This window comes from Anolis carolinensis, chromosome 5, assembly GCF_035594765.1.
Source record: "Anolis carolinensis isolate JA03-04 chromosome 5, rAnoCar3.1.pri, whole genome shotgun sequence".
In the NCBI taxonomy this organism is placed as follows: Eukaryota; Metazoa; Chordata; class Lepidosauria; order Squamata; family Dactyloidae; genus Anolis; species Anolis carolinensis.
The window spans coordinates 32,263,615-32,285,633 of NC_085845.1; positions in this window are offsets into that span (position 1 = coordinate 32,263,615).

Below are 22,019 nucleotides of genomic sequence, written 5' to 3' on the forward strand. Positions count from 1 at the left end.
TGCATAATGAAAAATATAAATGTTTAAAATTATTTCAAAATGCCTGTTGCAAATTAAGAAGCAAAGTTCTGACCTGGCATTGAAATGTCTAATTTGTCTTTTTGTCATTTCAGCCTCATATGAACATGATCCTAGCATCTGGTGCTTTCTGCAACATCTTCTGCTCCTTTTTTAGTTCTCAGATTTGGCTGCTATCATAAAAATTTCTTTATGTTTTCATTATTTTTAAAAGTATTGTTAGCTTCTTCGAAGCTATTTCTGAAAGGGAGGCTAGGAGCTTTTTAAGAAAGACACATCTTCTTCCAAGGCACCCATAATTTGAGGGGAATGAATCATAGCTCCGTAGAGCCATTCCCTAAGGAAGACAATGATTGTGTACAGTGTCTTTGTTTTGAGAGCCCCCCAGTGCTTATCTGCTACATCTCACACAATTTAACTGCTTTAAGCTGATTTTTCATTCCCCCTCATTATATATGCAAGCATATGACAAATCAATCACTTCAGCTTGCCAGGGAATAGAGATGTTTTCATGTAATGTTTGCATGGTTCATAAAATCGTTTGTGTCATTAAGGTGAACAAACAGGAACAGCAGGAACATTGGTAACAACAAACAAAATGTCATTCTTGAAACATGGAAATGAGAAGATCTGCGTGCCTTGACAAAGAGTGACTTATGGCTCTTTTCAAATGCTAAAAACAAATGCTGACAATTGGCAATTGAATTTTGTCTAGAGCCCAACATGACAGAAACCCAGAAGAACTGGCACTTTTGCCTTTGATAGAATTTAAGAAGGTGATATGTCCTGAAGTAGACTATTTCTCCCCTGGATCATGACCTTTGGTCAGTTGCAGTGATTTTATTTCAATTCATTAATGTGGGTTAACTCATCTTTCTGTTTATATCAAACAGCAGAGGATCAATTTCAATCAGCAAACATTATACCTTGATTAAAATCAATAACATTAGTGTTACCAGCCTAAGTTGGGAAGCTTTTGAACATGAGGCCCTTATTCAAATAACCCTCTGACTAACCTATGTTTGCAAGGTGAAAATCATTAGCTGAACTTCTGCTGTATTTCTCAAGTCCCACTGGCTCATCCATATTTTGTATTGGGCAGCAAGTTTTTTTCTCCCTCACAGAAATGTGTGAAGGGAAACTGAATGATTTGCTTCCCTTAATAATATTACAGACCATGGATTGCATACATTCATGTGAAAAATCTCAGTTAATATCAATTTAATAGCATTTGCTAATTGACTGTCCTCTTCATCTGGGACCCAAAAGACATAAGTGAAGCTACTAAACTTTCTCTGTGCTTTTCTGTGAAGAATACCAGTAAATATAGCTAAATAGGCACAACAGCCACCTTTACTCTCTGCTTGAAGAAAATACTGGGTTGTTGTTGTTGTTGTTGTTGTTGTTGTTATTGCTTTATGTCTTAAGGTTAACTCTGACTTATGATAGTCATATCACAGAATATAAAAAAATGAACAACACCAACCACAGTCATTCAATTCTCTTCCCTGGACTGGACAGTTGTCATCTGACCCATGGGCAAGGCATGTGTCTCAGTGGGTTCCAAATCATACTGATGCAGACATTAAAGCTCTGCTTTCTTTTCACTTATTTGATTTCTGTCAGAGTGGAATCTTTGAGTGATACAGTATACAACTAAGGGCTCCAGTGTCAGTATTTAGCTGGGAGCATACAGGGCTCCATTTGAAAGACTGGATTACAGTGTTAGGACTACCGTATGAGCAAAAAAGACAAGCTGAAGATCTGGAAGCCACCTTTCTCTCAATTTGATCACCAGACTCACAAAATAAAACCAGAAATGTCATGTCACTTGTAATTTAAAAAACTTCATTTAAAAATTATTTTTCCTTAAAATAAGGTGCTGTGGTTTAAGGATCTTATCACACTTAGGGCTTTTGGCCCCTTTCTCCACTTCTGGGTGGGGTCTACCGAGCACCATCAAACAATGCTGGTTTGGCCCTGCCCCATTGATCCCCAAAGTGACGAGGAAGCATCACAAGAAGCTTCCTCACCACCAACGCAAGGTAAGTTGTGTTTTGGGTTCCTCCGGTGCATTTTTCTGCCCTTTTCCTGATCTGATGGGAACAGGGACAGGGCACCAACGTGCCTTTTTCCATTCCCTCCCTGTGGTGGGGGAAGGAGGGAGAGTGCCCTGTGCGCCTGACATTTTGTCAGCAATTGTTGGAGAAATAGAACAATGGGGAGGTAAGTGTGAAGAGGTCCTAAGAAGACACTACAGTCATTTCATCTCTTTATTGGTAAATTTATTTTGCTCTGTAGGACTCCGGGGGCCAAAATTTGATCTTGGGACTGATATGAAGCCACAGACTATGTCATCTCCCCCCATTAGACTAATGTTGGGCTGAGATATTTTACTGTGAAGAACAAATTGATTTCTTTCCCTGTTCCACATACAAATGCCAACTGGACTAGTATATGACTCTTACTTCGGTTTTGTTACTCACCAGTGTAGAGTCATTATAATCAGTAATTGACTGGATGAGGGCAAACAAACTGAAACTTACTCCAGACAAGACAGACATGATACTGGTTAGATCAGGGAACAGGGATTCATCCTGTGCTAGATGGAGTTAAACTTCCCCTTAAGACAAAGGTTCATAGTCTGGGTGTATTCCTGAATTCAGCATTGCACCTGGAGGCCCAGGTTTCTGCAGTGGTCAGGAATGCCTTCACATGTTTAAAACATTTGTGTTGACTTGAGACATTGGATGTGGACATGGTGGTACATGCATTGGTTATATTCCATTTGGATTACTGTAATGCACCCTATAAGGGGCTGTCTTTGAAGAGTATTCAGAAAATTTTCCTGGTCCTAAGAGCTGTGACCAGATTAGTAACCGAATCTGGCTACAAAGCACACAACTCCTCTGCTACTACAGCTGTACTGGCTATCAGTTTGTATTCAGATACATTCAAAATTTTGGTTATGACCTATAAACCCTATATAGCTCACGTCCTAGTTGTCTGGCAGATTGTCTTTCCCAGTACAAAACTGCCCAGGTCCTGAGATCCTCAGGAGACAACCTTTTCTCAGTCCCACTACCATCACGAGCATGGTTAGTAAGAATGTGAGAGAGAGCCTTCTTGGTGGTTGCCCCGTGGGCTCTGGAACTTCCTTCAGGGAGACTAGAATGGCCTTCTCCCTGTTTTCCTTCCAACAGAAGGCTAAAACCATTTTATTCAGGCAGGTGTTTAAAGCAGAAAAAATTTAAGAACAAATTTTTATTGATTTTTAAAGTGTTTACTTGTTTAATGTGAATGTAACTGACTTGTTTTAATAATTCTGTGTTTAACTCTAATAATAGTAGTAACAACAATAACAATAACACTAATAATAATATTCTGCTACTATTACTACAACAACTACTACTGAACTTGAGACATAATTATCTGAGAAAGGAGCCATTGGTTTTTTTCTCCTTCTCTAGCAGGAAGATATCTTGAGCCAGTCCTGAACATTTAACAATCAATCAGAATAGTAAGAAAATGTTTGATCATGCAGGAAAAATTGAAAAGTTAGGATATCTCAGAGGAAGGAAATGGCAAAATACCTCTAATTATACTTTGCATAAGAAAAATCATGTGAAATTAATGGGATCACCATAAGTTGATAGATGAGTTAAAGGCAGACACACAGGACCAATTATGCAATATATGATTTTTTAAAATTGAAATTTTTTCACTTCTCAAGAGGCAAGCACACATTTTTTCTGCCATAATGTTGACTGACCTCTCAGGAATCTCATTCAAGCCAAGCAAGCCTTCAAATTCCATTTCTACTTGCCTCATTATTGTGCCTCAAGGTGATATAAATAACACATGGGCAATTTGTGAGTGTGGCATGTTCAAGCAAATGTATATTTTAGTCAGGGCACCTTCTGACATTTGGTAATTGGTTTACAGATTTGTTATATAATTTAATGATTATTAACTTTGCCAGTGGAAAAAGTGAACTAAATTAAACAGTGAGCTGCTTTGAAACTAGTGAAATCAGCAAATTCCAAAAGCATAACTCAATACAGACAGTTGCCTTATCATTGGCTACATATTTTCTATCACATTTCAATGTAGTTTAAGTAGTTCACAACTTTCAATCTGATTTTATTTAACTGGCTTCTTCTCCACATATTTCTGCCTGATTTGCCACTTCTACCATGGCAAAGGTCTACTCTTTATATGTATTGGGACTGAAACAGCTTCTTCAGTTCTTCATCCTAGATATAAGCGTTAAGGATAGCCACTTTACTGCCATGGTAATTGAGGTCTGACTTGCAAAGCTATTTGAGGAAAGAGTCCGAGATATGTGTGTGTGTATCTTATCGTTTTGCTCCCTGTTTACTTAGTAAAGTTGGTTATTGTGCCAGTAATGTTGCAGCAACTGACCTCTAGCATCTGCTAATGCTGCTACTATCTTTCATTCCAGTAGCACTTTGGGAAGGAAAATGAAGACAACCTGAATTATTACACTGTATTTCTGCTCTATATACATTTAAAAAAATACATTAAAAGACAAGCTAGCACAAATGTGAGAAGCTTAGTTTGCAGTAAAACATGGAATCCACTTGAAGTTAAAGGACGCTACATGAACCACAAACCCCCGAAGTGGGTAAGAAGTTGGCTTTGCACTGCCAATGTGGGGTTAACCCAATTAATGCAGTTTTGCCCTGTGTTAAGAAAAGGTGGAAAAAGATCTGGTGTTTCCCTTGAAGCCTTAAGCAGCCCTGTACTTCAGGGTGAGTGGGTGTGAATAGCTGGGTCAGGTGAAACTGGTCCCACTGTTCCCATGAGCCAGTGCCTTTTCCCAATCTCCCTACCATACAAAAAATACAATGGCACTTACTTTTGCTGTTTTTGTTGCTGCCCTCCCTTCTCCTAGAGCTCATCTACATTGACCACTTAGGTCAGAATATATTTGGATCAGCTCTGCGGCAGCTAAATGGCACATGGTTCCAAGCTAGCTTATGTTTTACATTCAAACATTTCCTAGGCTGGGAGATAAATTTATCTTTATATGATAACTTATTAGAAGCTTTGGCAGGTACACCAACTGTGCCCACTCCTAGAATTGGAAGGCCTAAAGTTGGTAGTACAAATGATGGTAATCTCAAGAATAGACTTCTGAAATGTGCTGTACATTGGGCTACCTCTGTGTCACGTTTGGAAACTTCAGTTAGTTCAAAACACAGCAGCCAGATTGGTTATGGGAACATGTAGCTAGATTGGTTATAGGAGCATATAATGCTATCCTAAAATCACTCCACTGTGTGTGTATATATAATATAATTGTCTTTTGTTTTATCTATGTATTTTAACTATGTTGTGCCCTATCTTGATCCATGAGGGTAACAAATTATGTTTATTTAATTATTAAACTAACACTCTGGGAATCATTGTGTTCAGAATGTCCAAAAACATGTTGAGAGTTGAAAGAATAAATATTCCATAATTTACAGAAGATATGAAATCTTGTTTTTGTGTTTCTATTGATAGTTTTATCTATCTATCAACCAATAATCTATGTAGGATTTCCATTTCTTAGGCATTCATAACCAGCAACAGAAGTTTGATGAAAATCCATCAAAAAATTTAAATATAATGAATAAAATTATTTAAAATGATAATGTACCCTACATTTATGATAACATTGCTTTATCTCTTTTCATAATTATATCACGTAATTAAAATTTAAATTACTATTTGAACAATTTGTAAGCCAAACTCCATCAAGCATCCTGTTCTGTATTTACAAAATTGTAAAACACATTAATGATATTGTAATTTTGAAGATTCAGTCATCAAAGACCAGATAAGACACAGAAACCTACCTCTTCAACCAGACAAAAAACAAAAGGTTTCTGAGGTGCTGCAGATTAGGAAATGACTACAGTAGTTTTCCAGGATCTATTCATATTATACAATTATAAACCTATAGAAGAATCATAGGGTTGGAAGAGACCCCATGGGCCATCCAATCCAACCCCTACCAAGAAGCAGGAAAATCGCATTCAAAACACCCCCGATAGATGGCCATCCAGCTTCTGTTTAAAAGCCTCCAAAGAAGGAGCCTCCACCACAGTCCAGGGCAGAGAGTTCCACTGCTGAACAGCTCTCACAGTTAGGAAGTTCTTCCTAATGTTCAGGTGGGTTAGAACTATCATTCTACTTCAACTATGATGGCTCCATAGAGTCTGTGGCTCCATGCAATCTAAAGTTTTCTTGTTGAGAATTTCAAGAGTCCTATCTAAACTAGAAACCCCAGGATTAAACCATACAGTTAAGGTAGAATAAAAGTGCTATAATTCTGCAGTGTGAATGAGCCTCTGATGATTATGGGAAGCCCAGAAGCATGCCTTCTATACTCCCTCTACATTTCAAAAGATCTAAAATAGAACAATGTCTAATATTTCCAGCAATTTGCATGCAAACCTGATTTTCAGATGGATTATTGCAAACAGTGACCTAGCCATACTTCGGTACCATTAAATATGGGGAAATTCCAACAGGTACAACTAGCTGCAGTGTAATGGGAAAAGCTGTACCTTGAGATATTTTATCTTTAGTGAAACTTTTAAATGTACTATAGGAGCTCTTGCTACATCTTCATGAGACAACTTTATATCGCCCCTACAAGATTTACTACAGTTCAGTTTTTTTCGGTCTCTTTTTTTTCACTACCTATTTCTCCCAGGAGTTAATAAATGCAACTTCCTTTATATTATTCATAACACACCCTTGATGTCTGCAACTTCCAGGCACCAATATCTTCCTGAATGATAGATTCATGTTATGGAGCTCTGCACTTTTAAAAAGGGGAATTCAATAGGATTACTCCTAGAACAAGACTTAACCCAATAAAATTCAGGGCTAAACATTAAACATATTTACAGTTATGTTCTGTTTTAAATAATTAGTCTATGGAGTTCTCAATCCAAACTAGAAGAGAAGAATAAATGAGTGAGGGCAAAAAATGTTTTGTGTATATTACTTATTTAATTAATAAATATCCCACTGTTCTCATAACAAATACAATATTCTCTTAGGAAAGCAAATTGTTTCTTCTCTTGTACTAATATGCATGGATGTAAAACCACACTCTTTTCCCCTTTCCTGTAAAATAGGAAGATAATCTCTGTCCTTTCTAGTGGGGAGTTCTTGCCTTTGCTATATATATATATATATATATATATATATATATATATATATATATATATATATAGTTCACACAACAAGACAGCAAGCACTGCCCTCTTTTAGAATGTGTGTGTGTGAATATATGTGTGTGTGTGTATATATACACACACACACACACACACACACACACATATACATATACATTCTATAAGAGGGCAATGCTTGCTGTCTTGTGTGACCGTTAATTTTTTTTTTTGAAATTAGAATCATTAGATAGTCTTTGGGGTTTATGCTTACTTGCAGGATTGTTAGTGAAGGTTTCTTGATCATTTCTACCTGAAATCACCTCCATACTTGCTTTCAGATACAAGTGGTAAATTGTTATCGCCTTAAATAGCAGGACAGTGGTGGCAAACCTATGGCACACAGTGTCTTCTCTCCTGGCACGTGTACTATCGAACACACCCATTGCCATCCCACCCCGTGCTCACTTGCTCACCCGCCCTCTGCACACTTGCCCACTTCCTCTCTTGCCCACATCCTCTGCCCACTTGCCCTCGGCTCGTCCCCTGCTCATCCACCCAATTTCTCGCCTGCACCCTGCTCACCCACTTGCTTGTTTGCCCTCTTGCCTGCTTTTCCACCCCCTGCTTGTTCTCCTTGCCCCAACTTACCACCACCCCCCAACTTGCCACCCCACTGAGTGCCTCCCTGATTTCGGTACTCTGTCTCTAAAACGTTTGCCATCACTGCTCTAGAGAAACTGGGGAGGGAGGAATTTTGTTGGAACTGCAGTATAGAGGTAAAAGATTAGTTGCAACTTCAGGTATCCTGTATTTCAAACTTCACATTGGCCCCTTCCCCACAGCTGTATAAAATCCCACATTATTTGCTTTAAATGAGTTATATGGCCATATGGACTCAGATAACCCAGTTCAATGCAGATATTCTGGGTTATATGGCTGTGTGGAAGGGCCCTATGTTTTTTGTCTTCTTTAAAAGAAAACCACAGGCCAAAATCCAAACAGGCATTTGACATAACATGGCAGCTGGGATACTGCATCTGCAGGTGACATAATGTTGCATAGCTTCATCATCATAGGTACTTTTGCCAAAGGTATGTCTTATGTGAAGACACAGCTCAATCACATGCTTCTGTGTTCAGATTTGCAGATGGGCTTTAACGGTTTGTGTGTTTAAAAAGATTCACAGTTCCACTCTTTCCAATCTACTCTGAAATTCTTTGCCCATCAAGTTATTGTTTCCACTCCAGAGCTGTCTTTGCTTTGTTTGACTATCCTGGAGATTGAAGGACACGCAAGATAATGTATGTGGTCTATCCATTTTGCAGTGAAAATTGGCTGTTATCTCTTCCTTTGGTGTGTTCCTAGTAATAAACTGATTCTCAGCATGATATGACCATGATAGTCAAGTCTTTCTGCCATATCATGGCTAACTTTTATATCTGGTTACAAATTTTCAAAGGAAGAAAGATGTTGTGCTCATTTGATCATTTCTATTTGTACTCACTGAGGGGTTACATTAATACCAGCAAGGCTTAGCATGAAATGTTGCAGCTGGTACCACTGCAGCAATATTTTAGTTGCAGCTGGTGACTCTTCATTCTATGGCATGAGTATTACATGCACATCTGGCATCATTCACACAAAAAACCAACAAATTCAATTATACCCGGACTTTACAACTATTGCTATGTACAATTATGCATGTTTGTGGTTTTATTAGAGGTAGTAGTTATAAATCACCTATTACTAAATGGGCATCCTTCCCTTGTCTACGACGCTTCTCTGTCAACAAACATGTGAAATTCTTTATCAATGTTCATTAGATTAAAGGTTATTTATCATGTCAGAAGTGAACTGAGGGTACAAGTTGTAATGTATTTAAAAACACAAAGTTCAAAACTTGGCATTGTACTAAATGTCCTTTGACCAGTAGCTGGCCACTTGGAGTGCTTCTGGTGTTACTGTAAGAAGGTCTTCACTGTGCAGGGGGCAGGGCTCAGACTGCATTTTAGTAGGTCTGTGGTTTGCTCTTCTCCACATTCGCATGTTGTGGCTTTGCATCTTGTGGTGCCAGAGCGCAATCAGTTCAGCGTCTTCCAAGTTGCCCAGTCTTCTGTATGCCCAGGAGGGAGTCTCTCATCTGGCATCAGCCATTGATTCAGGTTCCGGGTTTTAGCCTGCCAAGGTGAACAGATAGTAAAAGGCATTTCAACTTCACTTACATATGAAGCTATGATCTAACCAGGGCCCATGTGTTGTTTACATTGTAAAAATAACCCCCCCTTCTTCTTCTTCTTCTTCTTCTTCTTCTTCTTCTTCTTCTTCTTCTTCTTCTTCTTCCTTTTGCTTGTTATTGTTACTTTTACTTTTTTATTTCTGTCTTAGAAAGAAATGTTCAGAGAAAAACAAGCAGGGGATATATTACTTAAGAAGAACTTAGGCATGACCATACAACATTAAATAAATTGCTCAGTTTGTGCTCAAATGCCACCTTCTGCATATATAGTGAGCTTGGTGAAGGGAGGTGGTATTCTGTTGTGGACTTTTGGCATTTTGAAGTAGAGGAAACTTTTGAAGATTGGATGGCTACAGTTCTGTCATTCTGCAACAGTTTTTGATTGTGCTATGTTGGTATTCATCTACATTTAGAGGACCGTCAATAAGACTTTGTGCAATAAAATACCTTATTTAGAGAAACGTCTGCCCACTTTGATGCTGGTGGGATGGGTAGCCAAACCAGTTCTCCAACTCTTACAAGCACTCCAGAATAATTGAAACATCTGACAGAAGAGAATACATGAAGGCTACAATGATTGATCCATGCCTTTAAGAAAAAGATTGAATCCATATTTCCACCAGGGGGTTCAGACAGTGATATATTCATAACAAAAAATCCCCCACAGCTGCTAAGCTTTTGCTTGCTTCTGGAATTTACAGCTATCCTGCAAGATTCATACCCTCTCTCTTCATTTATTGGAAACAAATCTTTCACAACTGAGTAAAAATATAAATGTACATTTAAATCTAGTTCCAAATGCTGCTGGGAAGAAGAGGCATATTTTGTGTTCTCTTCAAATATACACACACATGTTAACATCAAGGGAGGTGTCACTAGGACAGTGAATCTACACCTAACTTTTGCCCAAACTTCTCCAAAGATTTTAAGTTCTCCAAAATATTTAAACAATTTGACAGGGTTCAGTCCCATGTTCAGGTTTTTAAAAGTGTGAACTAATCTTCAGAGTGGATTCAGTTGCATCCTAACATTGGAGTCAAATATTGACTAAAAATGAAGCACTGGTGTTATATTTTATCTCTAAGGCAAGAATGCAGGGGGGGATGTTCAGAGGGAAAAGGTATGGCACATAGCAATTCGTTTTCAAAGACCATTGAACTGCACTCCCATCAGACACAGAAGGCAAGCAATGAAAACATATGATAAGGGATGATGGAGATTAGATTAGATGGTGTAATTATGTAGCTCTTGCAAGTGACAAGAACCAGGTTGTATGAATGTATTAGGTCTGATGTCTACAGCTGTTTTGCACCATCAATTATTTAATTATTTGGTTTATATGCCACTTTCTCCCAGTGTGAGACCCAATGCAGCTTCCAAAACAGCAAATTAAAACACAATATAATTGTGTAACAATTAAAATCATTTTGTAAAACATTTTTACATACTTTGTGGTCTCCTAGAGTACCTAAGGACTGAGAGTTTTATTCCACTAATGGAATGAACACAAGACTATGATTTCCACAGTCATGTTGGTTCCCAACTGAGCTCCTTAAATAGATCCAAACCAGATGCAAAAATTCAAACAATTGGTGCATTAGCTCTCTTGGGCAAGAGTTTATTTAGGAATTTCTCGAAAGTTCAAGTTATAAAAGTTCAGCTTAAAAATATGACCAATTCATTAAAATGATAGTGACTAAACATTTTCTCAACCTAGCAAACAGATGCAAACTTAAACATGATTCATTCCTAACCCACATTTTTTCCACAATAAGATATAGGACGGATAAATAAAATATAGGACTAACAGTGTAGTAGAACAGTAGTTGTTCTAATGAAGAACAGTGTGATGTGGAGTTGCATGGGATGAAAAAACTTTGGTGAGTAGAAAAATATAGAATTGGGAAGAAGTGATGAGAAAGAGCCATGAATAAGAGTTATGGAAAGAATGTGTGATAGTAAGAAAATTAATAAGCCTTCTTAGGTGGCTTTCACTCCTAGAAGAAGCCAAATAAAAGGCACCATTTTGTCAATAATTAACCAAGAAGATATGTCAGACATGAAGCTTTTCTCCAGTTTTTTCCCCCATTTCCTTATATAAAGAAATAGGAAAGGAAATGAAAACCCTTGACAGTTCTGAGGTACAGAATTGTGGCATATCAACATAGGCAGTCCCCAAGTTACAAACATTTGACTTACAAATGAGTCATAGTTACAAATGGGGGTGAGACAACAGGAAGTAAGAGAAAGCTATCCCTCAGAATGAAAATTAATTCCTAAAAGAGTTATGATGGGGAAAAGGTGTCTCCATGGGAGCTTTATCACCAATCCTTGTTTCCCCAACAAGCCAAATTTTTCAAAATCCAATTATCACAGGGACAAAAGTGAGTTGAAATCTTCTGAACAGGGGCACAGACAGCAAAACAAATACATGACAGTTAACTCTTCCCTATGCTATCCAAAGCATGTATGCATGCATGCATGCATGTGTCTGTCTGTCTGTCTATCTATCTATCTATCTATCTATCTATCTATCTATCTATCTATTTATCTCGAGTTACACTTAAAAATATACCTGTTCTGGTGAATGCTTGCATCTATTGTTTTCCTCATAAGCCTTGTTCTCTTTCTTTTTTTCTTTATTTGGAGGATTGAAAACAAATTAATCATTTGTTATCAATAGAATCTGATGTTGGAATGGGGTGAACATCTTGTATAGCTGTGCTGAAACTCCTCCCAATTGCTTCGGCTGGTTGCTTATGCATGTAGGTGACAAGGTTAATGGTATCTGCAGTACTTTGATACATGATATAACACATTGCTTACTTACCTGTACTGTAAAAGTTCAGTTTGATGTGAAATCCTATGTCTGTTTGTTCTTCTCCAAAATTTTCTGAATTTCAAAAGGGCTTACTCTAAGTGTGCTTAAGATTGCAATCTTAATCAAAAATGGAGTCTCAAACATACTCATTTGGAAGTTTAACCACTAAACATGGTGGAACTGACTTCTCAACAGAAATACCTGAAATTGTACTTTTTCTTAAATTACTTAGCTTTCCACCTCTGTAGTGGAACTCAGGTACAAGCTTAGACACAAATAAAGCAATGCCCTAATCAAAGCAATACGACTTCTGCTAAGTAATCATCGGGTTTTTATGTCCCCCTCATTAAAATATTGCTAACAGTAACTTTGGGTAGGCTTTATTTTTTATCCCACCGGTATATGTATTTATCACATTTTGCCATCTGTATTAGAGATTATATTTTAAGATTCCTCCCTGGAAAAAAACACATCTGAAAGAGTACAACAACAGTTCATTTTCCCCCACCACTGCCAATTTATCCTTATTTGGGGAACCTAATACCCACTCACAGTGCCAGTTCTACACATGTAGTCCCACTGCAATCAATTTAGAATTGGCAGCCTAAGCAAGTGCATGACCTTGGTGGTGCTGAAAATCTGCGCAGTCTGAGCAGATTGGGTGAGAAAACCAACCACAGTTCTCTTTAATAGGTTCAAACGCACAACAATGGATCTCTTCGGGCATTTGTGTGCCCTTGCCTCCTTTTACACTAGAGGATAATGCATTGGATGAAGGTTTTCAGATGCATTGCCCCAGAAAGGAAAGTTGCATACAAAAATAAGCAGTATGAATGTGCAACCACATGTCTGAGCATTAGGAGGTAATCCAAACAATATATTCTGATTTGAAGTTGGAGCCAATTCTACAAAATGTAATTTCTGAACTTGGGATATAAATCCTAAACTATTTTATCCTTAGATGAAAAGATGAAATATTTGAAGCAAGTCCTTCTCTCTTCCCCTTCCCCAACTGCAGGAGAAACAAATATTTCTCCATAGTATTTTCTTCATATTTGAATGTCCTGAAGCGCTATGTAGTCATTGTTCTGCAGGAAAAAGCATGGAGTTTTAAAAAATGCATTCCCCATCCATTTTCTTTGTAGAAAACAGGTGTCCTGAAAAAGAAAGAGTATTTTTGGAATAGAAAGTCAATTTACTGTACAGAAGAGTGGGGAGGATTACACAAAACGACCAGCTCTAACCTTACCATGGAGGAACATGAGGTAAGGTGTGTTTTGAGGTCTGCGAATCCTAGGAAGGCCACTGGACCAGATGGCATTTCTGGCTGGGTGCTTAAAGACTGTGCTGACTAACTGGCCAGTGGTTTTACTGTGATCTTTAACTGGTCTTTATCTCGGTCTATTGCTCCATCTTGTTTGAAGGCCTCCATCATTGTTCCAGTAACAAAGAAGTTCCCTACCAGGAATTTTCAGGAATACAGACCAATGACACTCACTTCCATCATCATGAAGTGCCTTGAAAAACTGGTCTGCATGCATATAATTTCTTGCCTTCCACATGCACTGGATAAACATCAGTTTGTATATAGAGCCAACAGATTGACAGAGGACACTATAGCCATCATGGTCTACATTGCACTGACCCACCTGGAACAATGGGGGAACTATGTGAGAATGCTTTTTGCAGACTTTAGTTCCATGTTCAACACAATCCTTTCAAATAGACTGGTGTTTAATCTCATGGATTGTCATATTCAGTCTGTTCCTGGATTATGGACTTCTTCTCTGGACATTCCCAGAGGGTTAGATTAGGTCACCAAACCTCATCAGCTCTCACTCTCAACACTGGGACACCATAGGGCTGTATGTGGAGTCCTCTATTTTTCACTTTGTATACATATGACTGTACCCCCACCCACCATAACAATATCATTACCAAATTTGCAGATGATACAACTGTGGTGGGGCTTACCTATGAAGGGGATGAGTCTGCCTATCAGGATGAGGTGGATTGGCTGCTCTCATTGCAGGGGCAATAATGTGGTTTTAACATTAACAAGACCCAGAAGCTCATAGTGGATTATAGGAAGAACAGACCAGAAATTCAGCCCTTGGTCATAAATGAAGATCAAGTGGAGCCGGTGGCCACTTTTAAGTTTCTGGGTGTCACTGTGAAGAAGGATCTGACCTGGGCACCCATACAGCAGTGCTGGTTAAGAGGGTCTAGCAGAGATTGTACTACCTGAGACTCCTAAGGAATTACCAACTGAATAAAAAACTGTTGGGGATTTTCTGCCGCTGTGCTATAGGGAGTGTCCTAACCTAATGCATCTGCACATGGTTTGGTAGCTGCACAGTGGCAGATAGGAAGGCACTCCAAAGGGTCACCACTTCTGCACAGTAAATAATTGGCTGCCCTCTCCCTTTGTTGGAAGAAATTTATAATTCCTGCTGCCTTAAGAAAGCTCAGACCATTCTTGGCATATTCTTTTTTTTTCTTTTTTCTTTTTTGAGTTATTGTCATTTGGAAGATGGTACAGGGTGACAAAGACAAGGACAAACAGACTGAAGGATAGTTTTTATCCTAGAACTGTGGCTATGTTGAACTCTGTGTTTTCACATTGATGTGGCACTGGGGGCTGTGTGGTGATGGTGGCTGTGTAGAGAGATTGATATGCTGTTTAATGGTGTGTGGGGGGGGAAGGCATGTAATTTTGTTGTGCGATAGCACAATGACAGATAAAGCTATTCTGTTTGTAACATGGGCCAATGTTGTGGATGACTGTATTTAAATCTAGATCAGATTCTCTACACAGGACTCTGGAAACCAACGGCTTCACCTGGAGAAGCTGGAAGATAGAGTATGAGATCTCAATGATACACTGCCACTCGATCCTAAGGAACTCAGAGTAAGATGCTCTGATGATGATAATTTGGCCCAAGATTACCCACAGTGTCCTTCAAAGCTAAGTGGTAACCTTTGTCTAAGTTTCTCAAATCTCCATGACCATCCACCCAAAAAGGATAGTAATATTAACTCTATCAAAGTTGACCGATATAATAAAGCAAAAGATAACCATATGAATCATTAATTGGCAGGCCCTGGATGTCATGTAGATGCCCAGAACCACTTTTTGACCACTTCAGGGTTTTTGGCCTATATAGGCAGGCCTTAGGAAGATTTTAGGAATTGTGGTCCCAAACAGTAACTTTTCCAAGGTTTCTTTGTAATGCAGGTTGAACACTATGCATACACTATTGTGCAAACATAAGCAATACGTCATGTTTCATTTCCTAATATGCAGCTACATCCAATTTTATAGGTGGCTGTTGATGCAGCAGGATAATCTATGTGCAAGAGACAGCTTCAAACTGCTCTCTGACTCATTGAATCAGAGCAAGAGTAGTTATAGTGTTTTCTGCTGAGTATAGATGGGTAAGAAACAATGAATTATATGAGAAACATCATGTTTTTCAGCATTAGATGTAAAGCGACAACACAGGTGAAGAAGTAATAGCAATATTAATCCATCATTCTAGGATGACAACAAAAGTACAAAAACAATTGATTTTTATTAACATCTTTAGAATTGGTAATAAATCACACTCCGATAAAAAATAATAAGCGATGTATTCCCCCCTCTTACTGTTCTGACATTTTATAATAAACTTATATGAAATATTCCATTTTCTTCAAACCAGATTTTTCAGTTTGTGTATGTTGTGTCTTGTGGATTCATATGAAGAAAAAAATTTTTTTTTCTCATCAGTATTTGTATTCACTTTTGTTCAAGCAATCATCCCACTTTAAAAAAAAAAACAGCCCAAATGAGTGTTTTGCTTTAAAGAACATATGCTTAATCTTTGCACACTTATTTGTGGTTTCATAGACTAAAACATTTTAATAACTGCTAAATAATAATAATAATAATAATAATAATAATAATAATAATAATTTTATTATCTTGATTCTTACTACTGCTACTACTACTACTTCTCCCCAGTGATAATGTGCTTTATTTATTATCTATCAGCAGTCCAAGCCATGACTTCCCTTTTGCTTGAGTCATTTGGTGATCTGGGCTGGGACTAGAAATGTCCTCTGACACTATTTCTTCCTCCCTAAATTGCCTGATTACACCTTTTGCAAATTGGGTGGTGGTAGCCTGAGAAAGGTTGATTCCATCCCCACCGGGTTTTTTTTTCTGCTCTAAGGTTTTGTCCTTCTTGTTTGGCTACTTTGATTTTTCTTTTGGCTTTGTCCTGAACAAATGCACTTTTGCACTAAAAGCAATACTGTATACTGTTCATGCTGCAGTATTATTTAGTCTGCTCATTTACTGCCTATATTGAAGATAGATAAAAATCCTGGGATCCTTTCCCACCTCAAAATCATCCCAAGTAACATACAGACTATGTCCCATTTAACACTTAACAACAACATTAAACAACCAACTGGAGACACTGGGTGAATACATTTTGCTACTCACAATGTTTAATCAATTAATAATAAAAATAAACATAGGATTTTGCTGGGCTATTGTGCAAGACAAAAGGAAAATAAAAGAAGATTAGAAGAGGAACAACCAATGATCCTTGGCTCTGTCATGATTTTTTACTGACACAGAACGAATTTTTTTTTAGTTGATCCATGGCATTTAACCTCAATGACTTCATATAATCAATCTCCATAAACAATGTGAATTGTAAGATTCATGTGTCCAATTGCAAATGATACTGTCAGTGAACACATTTCAGATCCCATCTCCTTCCTCCATATCATAACAACTTAGTGTCTTCTATATAGTCATGGAAAAACCATTTATTTTGACACCCAGAACCCCTCAGTCATCTGAAGAACTTTGGGCTGTGCTTTATACTTCAGAACCCAAATGTGAAAATCAAGGATGGTCTACATATAGTTCAGTTTGATCAATAGATATTTTATTCATTTCTTAATTGGGGATTCAGTCAAACCAAATGGCATGCTCCTAATCATTAAGTCACAAGACTTGCATTATTTCCCATTAGCACTTCTTTGTTGTGCTCCTCACCTATTTCTGTGATGTGTAATTGTGTTTTAAAAGCTGCATGTGTTAATGGCAGCAATTGCTAGTAGAACATACCAAGACCCATTGATTCAACTCATAATACAAATGAATGTGCAAATGAGCAATGACAAAACTTGTAACTAAAATAAAATTTACCAAAAGTAGCAACAATTTACTAATTTAGGTTTAGGGATAGCTGACCAAAAATACAAATAATAATAATAATAATAATCCCCCCCGCAGGTGCCACCTTGACGTGGTGGGGGGGCTTAGCCATTCCGAGGATGCTGAGGGCTGTGCTGGCAGTAGTGTAACTACCGGCAGGTCCAACCAAACCAGAGAGGCCTCAGCGGAGGAATGCAACCAAGTGCACCTAACCCATTAGCATTATGGAGAATCAAACCCAAACGAAGTCTATACTGGCTCGGTCGTCGCCCAGGATAAAAAGGACCGCGGTGGATGCTGCTGATTCTGGACATCCATTGACAAGTGGGCTACGGAATCATCAAAACCCAAATGAACAGTCACAGAAGCGGCAGAAATATACAATGCCAGAAAACCGCACAGTCATGAAATGCTATTACAACTCTGAACCTCAAAGGCGTGGCTACCAAAAAAGGATGCATCAACTGTGGAAACAAGAGTACCCTGACTCACAGATAACAGAACCCCGACTGGCTGACCAATGAAGATTCATAATCAGAAACAAAGTGTTCAGTGAAGTTGAACTCGAAGAAATCCAGAAAATATGCAAAGCAAATTACCATCAGACCACAGCACAGACAGCAGCAGACTCCAGCAACACTTGGAATGGTGGAACAGATTGAACCAGAAGAAAGTGTGGAGCTTTTGCAAGAATTTGATGAACCAGCACTTGAAACAACTGTTGAACCACCAGGAACCTTGACAGCAAGACAACAAGAGCTCAAGAATAAGATCATGGCTCATGCTGCAGCAAATGCAATAAGACAGCGGCTCCCAACTCTAAAAACAGTGCCCAAGAGACACCTGGCGCCTCTCATGAAAGCTGTGAATGCAGCACTCTCCACTGTCCAAATAACATCAATTGAACAAACAAACCAGTTTGCCTACAGTGCAGCAGTGATAGTAACAGAAGAGCTTGGGCTCCTACAACCAAGGCAGCCCCAAAGAAAATCGACTGGAAAACCAAAGTGGAAGGTCAGGCTAGAATTGAAAATCAAGAAACTTAGATCAGATGCAAGTAACCTGAAAAATATGAAAGAGAAGAAACTGAAGAATGACAAAATCAAGCAATACCTGATCAGAAAGTACTGGCTGAACACCAGAAAAATTGAAGAAGCCTTGGAAATTGTGAAAGAACAAATTACAGCAACAGCCAGAAAAATTGAAAGATATGAAGCCAGAATCATCCAGTACAGACAAAATCAACTATTTCAATCAGACCAAAGACGGTTCTACCAGAGCCTGAACCAAACAACAGACACAGTAACCATAAAGCCAGAGAAAACTGCAACAACGAAGTTCTGGAAAGAGCTTTGGGAAAATAATAAGAACTACAACAAAAACGCTGGGTGGATAAAGGAGTTTGAAGGAAAATTCTCACAGAACAAAATGGAACAGATGGAAATAACAACTGAAATGATCAGCAAACGAGTGCAAAAAGTCAAGAACTGGACATCGCCTGGTAGTGATCAACTTCATGGATTTTGGCGCAAACATCTGATTAGTTTACATGGAAAAATGGCCCAACAATTCAATGAGGTGCTGCAGAAAGGAAGTATCAGTGAATGGCTAACAACTGGAAGAACTTACCTGATGCAACAGGATCCAGCAAAAGGAGCAGCACCAGGAAACTACAGGCCAATAACGTGTCTGCCCACTATGTTTAAACTACTGACTGGCATTATAGCTGATAGAATTCAAGACTATCTTGAAGAAAAAAACATCTTGCCAGATGAACAGAAAGGCAACAAACGGAAAAGCAGGGGCACAAAAGCAGGGGCACATATTGATTGACAAAATGATTCTGGAGAACTGTAAAAGCCGAAAAGCTAATCTTCACATGACGTGGATCGACTACAAAAAGGCCTTTGACTCACTCCCACACAGCTGGATCATCAAGTGCCTGGACGCCATTGGGATTAGTAAAAACGTTGGCACCTTCATTGAAAACATGATGGAGCACTGGAAAACTGAACTGTTTGTTGGAAATGAAAGCTATGGACTTGTCAACATCAGGAGAGGAATTTTCCAGGGAGACTAATTGTCCCCTCTGCTTTTCATTATTGCCATGATCCCTCTGTCAACAATCTTACAAAAAACAAATCTTGGCTATCAAACATCTAAGAATTCTCACAAAATTTCGCATCTGATGTACATGGATGACCTGAAGCTGTATGGAAAAACGGAAACTGAAATCCAGTCTCTGACTAACACTGTCCGAATTTTTAGCACTGATATCAGCATGGAGTTTGGCTTGGACAAATGTTCGACAGTGGCATTGAAGAAGGGAAAAATCATTGAAAGTGAGGGCATAAATATGCCTAATGGCCAAACAATAAAGTGTCACCAGCCAGAGGCCTATAAATATCTGGGCATATTACAGCTGGACAACATCAAGCATGAACATGTGAAAACTGTGGTCAGCAAAGAATACACACAAAGGGTCAGAAAAATTCTCAAAAGCAAGCTCAATGGAGGCAACGCCATCAAGGCCATAAACACCTGGGCCATACCTGTCATAAGATATACTGCTGGCATCATAAACTGGACACAGATGGAACTGGACAATTTGGACAGAAAAACAAGAAAACTCATGACCATTAATCATTCACTGCACCTTCGCAGTGATGTTGACCGGCTATATCTGCCTAGAAGATCAGGGGGCAGAGGACTCTTACAAGTAAAACAAGCAGTCAAAGAGGAAGAACATGCCCTGGCAGAATATGTAAAGCAAAGTGAAGAACCTGCCTTGATTGAAGTCAAAAATCAGAAACTCCTCAAAGCACAGCAGACAAAAAACCAGTACAAGAAAGCCACACTACAAACTAGAGCTGACAGCTGGCACAACAAAACATTGCATGGGAAGTTCCTTGACAAAATTGAAGGAAAAGCTGATAAGGAGAAGACCTGGCTCTGGCTCACGAATGGGACCCTGAAGAAGGAGACAGAAGACCTGATCCTTGCAGCCCAGGAGCAAGCCATCAGAACAAATGCAATTAAGGCCAAGATCGAAAAATCAGCTGTTGACCCAAAATGCAGACTGTGCAAGGAAGCTGACGAAACCATTGATCATATCCTCAGCTGCTGTAAGAAAATTGCACAGACAGACTACAAACAGAGGCACAACTATGTGGCCCAAATGATTCATTGGAACTTATGCCTCAAGTACCACCTCCCAGCAGTAAAGAACTGGTGGGATCACAAACCTGCAAAAGTATTGGAAAATGAGCACGCAAAGATACTGTGGGACTTCCGAATCCAGACTGACAAATTTCTGGAACACAACACACCAGACATCACAGTTGTGGAAAAGAAAAAGGTTTGGATCATTGATGTCGCCATCCCAGGTGACAGTCGCATTGATGAAAAACAACAGGAAAAACTCAGCCGCTATCAGGACCTCAAGATTGAACTTCAAAGACTCTGGCAGAAACCAGTGCAGGTGGTCCCAGTGGTGATGGGCACATTGGGTGCCGTGCCAAAAGATCTCAGCCGGCATTTGGAAACAATCGATATTGACAAAATTACGATCTGCCAGCTTGTGATGCCTCATGGGCCTTGTAGTCCTGTTCCTAGTACTATCGTGGCAGATGAAGATGAAAACATGGGGTCTTCGCCGGTTCAACAAGAGCCGGAGTCCTTTCACCTGCCGGATGTTGATGTTTCTCCTCAAGACTTCAGTAAACCAGACCTTGGGCATTCCTCGCCTCCGTTTCCCAGGAAGGAATCTTACTCTAGAGACAGAGGAGTCAGAGAAGCAAATCGGAGGAGTTTACGGATCGCTGCCAAACAACAGGCTGATTAGGTCTGCTTCCCTTGGGAAATTCTAAGGAGTCTTGCATCTGGACAGAGTTGGGTTTCGCTTCTTGTTCTCTAGGGAAAGAGATTTGTTGGCGGGAAAACGAGACCCAATATAGGTGTTTGATGCGGGAGATTCTTTGCGGAGTCAACAGATCAGCTTCAGGAGTGAGATCGTGTGTGGACTTCGTAACCCCAGTTCCTTGCTTCCCGGATCAAGCATTCAAGCCTTTGCCTCGCCTTGCTTTTAACCACGGACCTCGTTCCAGGATTTCACCGGTTGCCTTGTATTTTAGTCACGGACCTTGTTAAAGAACCAAGTTAAATCCAGCCTTGTTCTAGCCTTGTTGTCAAGCTACCTTGGACTCTAAAGACTCTGACATTTCCCCACACTATTGCTTGGCAAAAGTGTGTGTTTCGGTATTGGATTAAGAACTTTGAACTCTAATATCATTTATTGGACAATACATTTTTGGACTATATTTGACCTCATTTGAAAGGTCTGCTTCTGAACTATATTCTTCACTTGTTTTTATTGCTTTTATATATTTCCTTAATAAAGATATTAGATAGAGATTGGCCTCTGTGTAAGGTTATTGGTGCCCAGCAGCCAGGGGTCTGACACAGCTGCAAAAGGCCACCCTGCTGGGATCTGCGCGCATCATCCGAAAATACATCACACAGTCCTAG